The following is a 5,328-nucleotide window of genomic DNA, read 5'->3' on the forward strand; positions in this document are numbered from 1 at the left end:
CCACTCAGCCATCATAGCATTTAATATCGCTTCTCTTCCATTTTTTTAAAGGAGAGATACATTCCCATTCAACCCATCTTGGAGACTCTCAATTATTTTTCATGTCTCTAAACTATGTATTCCTCCCTTTCTTATTCTCTCCCTCCCTTCCTTCCTTCCTTCCTTCCTTTTAAAAAATATTTTAACTCTCTGACTCATGTTCATAGTAAATACTCTATCACTGACTAAAAATTTAATAATTCATTAACTTAAGACTATTATATCAGACATTGTTTTACTTTCGGTAGGTATACTTTCAATTTTAAAAATGTTGATTGATTCATTTTCATTTCTACTTGTTCATATTTTGAAATACCTGTTTTTGTTTGTTTGCTTGTTCATTTTGTTTGGCAATTTGTTTTTTTGTTTGTTTTTTTGTTTTTTGTTTTTTTTTTTTAATATGGAACGCTTCACGAATTTGGGAATCATCCTTGAGCAGGGGTCATGCTAATCTTCTCTGTATCGTTCCAATTTTAGTATATGTGCTGCCGAAGCGAGCACTGTTTGGCAATTTGTAGCATTGGTAATCTTCATGTATTTTGGACTTTAATTTTGCACCATGTCTTCATTGAGATATTGATTTTTCTCCCTTCTTTGCTCTTGTTTTTTTTGGCCAGTAGCTTTGTGGCTGCCACCATATGGCCCCTGGATCCCCTTCCAGGAAAGAGTCATATATTAACAAGACAAAATTTTTTTGCTCTGAGGGCTCTTGGAATTTCATACATGTAGCTTGTCCAGTGAGTGGCTTGGCTTAGGATCCGGTTTTGAAGCTCTGTTTTGCTTCCTCAGTCTGGTAACTTTATGTAAGCTGCGCCACATTCAGTTTTCTACAGCAGTTTTTCAGGCACCAGAAGGCCAGTCCTGACTGAGTGCTAACCAATAAACCAGCTATGGTTTCTCTTCTTACCTTAGTCACTTTTAATCCCGGCTGCTTCTGGCTGCTTCTACACGCGGAGCAGGAAGGCCTGCAGCTTTTGGCCTACTCATTGCTTATTTCTCTTCCATTTTCTGCTCACGGAAAAATTTTCTTAATTTTATGGAAGCATTTGAATTTACTTATAGTGGAGCTAAATATGAATATCCTGGGTCATATATAAATGCAACATTTTATAATAATGTTTTAATGCTTATTTTATTATTTATAATAAAATTATTTTGAAAATCATGAAAGCTAATTAACTGTACTTGCTGCACACAGTAATACATTTAAATTGCATAGTACTTTTCAAATTTGAAAATGCATTTTTTCAGTATAATTACCCCTAGAAGTATCTCATTACACATCTTTCATGGATTATATATATATCACGGTACACTATAGTGAAAAAAAGCATAGATTTTATTGTCTGGCAGAAACAGGTTCCCATCTCAGCTAGAATAGCCAAGAGATTGAGAAGATTTCTAAATTGTGTTTCCTCTTTAAAAGCAAAGCTCCTTTTCAAATGTGAAGGAAGAATTAGATCAATATATAATATAATTCTTTTTCAACCTTATCCCATAAAAAGACACAAAGTACTTGGAATGCAGGCCCTCATTTATTCATCTTGTAATGATAAAAGCTGTCACTGGTTGATGTTGCAGTTCCCATCTGAACCAAGATCCAGCTGCAGAATTCTCAACAAAAAGAATTCCTACCAATTGATAAGAAATGGCACTACAGAAAATCAAAACATAGTTTTAGCTCTAAACTTAAACCTTCTCCCCTTTTCACCTTTCTCTAATATGCTGCTTTTATTCATTGCTCATATCCTTCTAGCGAATGAATGTATCCATAGGCACAGGAAAGTTGATATAATATTAGATATGTCTCTTCTTAAACACATTAGGATGTATAATAAATCATTAAACAATAAATAATATTCTATTTAGGTGTCAATAACTGGTAGAAAAGACTATGAACAAGGAGTTGCTTAACAGAATAAAATTTAACATAAAAGCACTGGTGGGAGCATTTGCAAAGTGTATTCTACAGGCTGTAAGTAGGTATGGCCAGAAAAATAAAAATTTTTATGAGAAAATAGTTTCATGATGAAATAAAAATGTGGATTTAATGAAGTTATGGATATTTTTTTCTGACAAGAATTCCCAAGTGAAGGAAATAGCAAACATTATTTCCTAATGGTAATTTGTCCATTGAACAGTTTTTCTTAGAATTTTTTATCAGATTTTCTACAGACCAGAGAGTAATATGTACCACTTCATTGTGCCAGCCAGTCCTTTCTCTCTGCTGGTAATCATTCTTAACAATTTCTTCCTGCACTGTACCAGTTGTTAACTATTTTTGAGAACCACCTTTTATAGGATATGTTTTAGAAAAAGTCATTTGAGAGGTCGTATCATTGATGAGTTACATATTATATAGGATTGGGGACATTTATTTTATATTTCTATTATGTATCAAATTTTTATGTCATCCAAAATAAATTTAGCTTTGTATATTGTTTACTGTGTGACATGTAAAGTGCCAGTCTGAGCATTATATTTGTATAAACACATTTATTTAAAGACACAAGCAATTCATGTCCAATTGTTGCCAGAGAAAGTGGTCCTTGTGGTGTTGCAAGAAAATAATTTCAAAGGGCACAGGCATGGAAGAAGTTTAAGCATAGGGAGAAGAAAGATTTATTGGGGTGAAAAGAAATAGTATACCCTCATCGATGTAGAGAGTGGGCAAGCTCTCGAAGCAATAGCTGCAAGATTAATAAGAATAAGATTCTTATTAATCCTCCATATATTCTCTTGGTTTCATGAGCAAACAGGCTTTCCTTTAAAATGTCCAACCTTCTTCTTAATTCCACATGCTTGTGCTGGTCTGTCCCTCTTTCCAATCCCTTTCCTGAATCTTCCAGGTTTTTTGTGCCCTTACCCTATCTGATCCTTTCCTCAGATTTCCCAGGCTAGACCCCTCACCTTTATGTTTGCCATCTTGATTTCTCCTGTGCATGTGCCTAGCAGAGGAATTTCCCTTTATTGGTTCTCCCTCCCCTTGGTAACCTAGGGATATGAGAAATTTGGCCTTTCTTGTCCACTTGGATGCCCAGAGTAACTGTGAAACTTCCCCTTTCTAGTTAATCCGGCTTAATTATATGTCTAGCTCCATTTACTCCCTTTGTTTGTTAATAACCAGCCGCCTATCCTAACACAATGGAAAAATTGTGAAAAACTCAGATGAGCAAGACATTAAACCTTTACATTTAAAAAATAAATTGGGGATATTTTCCCTTATTCCTTCTGCTAAGTACAACTAAAAGCCCTGGACATTGTACATAAAGCAAACATAAAAATATTCTGAGAGGTGAAAAGAGGAAGGCAGACCAGCTAGGGATCTTGAGACCCAGGAAATACTACAGTGGTGAATTCCTTGGGTTTTCTTTTTGCCTCAACAGACTTGGAGCTGAAGAAGCCATCAATCTGAAACACTAAGGGCAGAGATGTAATAAAAGATCCCCAAAAAGTCATTTACTCTTTTAAATCACTCAAAACACTGCAATCTCACAACTTTTCCTCTAAAGAATACTTCCCTTTCAAATGTCACCATTGAATTCTATGTTGCTAAATTCAGCTCTTATATAATATAGTGTATTTCCCATTGTTGCTTTAACAAATTACCACAAAATTAGTGCCTAAAAGCAACATAAATCTACTACCTTACAGTCCTGGAGGTCAGAAGTCTGAAATGAACTGGTAGGACATCATTTCTTTTCTCTAGGGGAAAACCCATTTCCTGGTATTTTCTGGCCTCTAGAGGTCACTGGTATTCTTTGGCTCATCTCTCTATCACTCGTTTCCACCCTCAATTGTCTTCTGACTTTGATCCTTCTACTTCTCCCTCTTGAGAACCCTTGTGATTGCATTTGGTTTACTCAGATAATAATCTAGTAAAATTTCCTATGCCAGGATCCTTAACATAATCATACTTGTGAGGTTCCTTTTGCCATGTAGGGTATAATATTCATAGTTTCTGATGATTGGTACTTGGATATTTATGAGGGGCCATTTTTATACCTACCAAATATGACATCAGTTTCTTAAGATTCCATGACACTACACTGCTTTGTTTTATATTTCTTAAGTATGTCTGCTTTCTTCTCAATTTCCTTTTCAGGTTTTTATTCTCTATACTTCTCTTAATTATTGGGGCTTCTCAAATTCTCTTCTTAGCCCTTTTATACTCCTAGATGATTGAGATTATTCTCTATGTGAATCCTAAAAATCTCTATTATATTTCTGACACTGATAATGAACATTCACACAAATAATGCAAAGACATCTCAAATATAGCATATACAAAACTAAAATCATTTTTGCATTATCAAAGATGCACCATTTTGCACCCTCAGTTAATACCACCTTCATGTATCCTTCACCTAAATCAAAGAGAAGTTATTCTTGATTCCTCCATCTCCCTCGCTTCCCAAAATCAATGAATCCCCAAATCACATAAACTCTATGTGTACAGCTACTCCCCAATCTAGAAGACTTTGTATTTTCCTTATGCAACCAAACAAAAACTGAAGTTCAGCTGCCTGTCACCACAAAAGCCAATCTCATGAGGCAGATGATGGTACAAAAGAAAAGAGGTTTTGAATTACTTGACTATATCGTTGTCACTATAATTGTTTTGAATTACTTGACTATATAATTGTCACTATCTGTAAACTGGGCATGAGACAACTGCTGTACTTAATCTAAATTCCATACTTTTAGGGCTGTTAAAAAATATTGTTTTAATGACAACAATTACAAAGGTTTAGGTTCAGATTTTGCATCTTCATCTCAATAGTATCCTTTTCTCTATAAGCTTAACATATCTTAACTTGCACTTTGAAAATTATGAGCTAAATACAAAGATTATAAATTGCCTGGAAATAATCTGTATGTTAAAACTGATCAACTCCAAACCTCTGAATTCTTTGATGCTTCATTTCCTTGATTTGGGGTTTAGAACAAGAGATACTAAATTCCTAACTCAAAACAAGAAACTACAAGGAATGTGCTCCAATATAAAAACTGTTCAAAAATAATCATTCCTGAAACTATATAACTGTTTTGCAGATGATTTATTCACTTATTTTATCTAATCATAGATTTTTTTTTCTTTTGTCATAGAGGAAGATTGTTTCTTTGAGGCAAGAAAGCAATTCAGAAGTCCTGACAACAAGAGGTTGCCTCAGGGAAAGAGCTACAAAAAACACTCAGAACTTCTTCCCTTGGGAAGAATACTTTTCAACGTAGACATAAAAAGGCAGAAAGTGATGTGAGTTAATGGCTTTGGACCACATAATTTAA

The 5,328-nt window shown here is 34.5% G+C and overlaps 1 non-coding gene across 1 annotated transcript; it reads right to left on the reverse strand.

Annotated features, from left to right (window-relative positions):
* Positions 1-433: 433 nt before the first annotated feature.
* Positions 434-540, reverse strand: LOC129073735 (U6 spliceosomal RNA). Its single transcript, XR_008529452.1, has one exon. It is a non-coding gene; the product is annotated as a U6 spliceosomal RNA (small nuclear RNA).
* Between the last annotated feature and the right edge of the window lie 4,788 nt (positions 541-5,328).

The sequence above is a fragment of the Pteronotus mesoamericanus genome, unplaced genomic scaffold (genome assembly GCF_021234165.1).
Source record: "Pteronotus mesoamericanus isolate MK-2021 breed Mesoamerican mustached bat unplaced genomic scaffold, CSHL_Meso_final contig_42, whole genome shotgun sequence".
In the NCBI taxonomy this organism is placed as follows: Eukaryota; Metazoa; Chordata; class Mammalia; order Chiroptera; family Mormoopidae; genus Pteronotus; species Pteronotus mesoamericanus.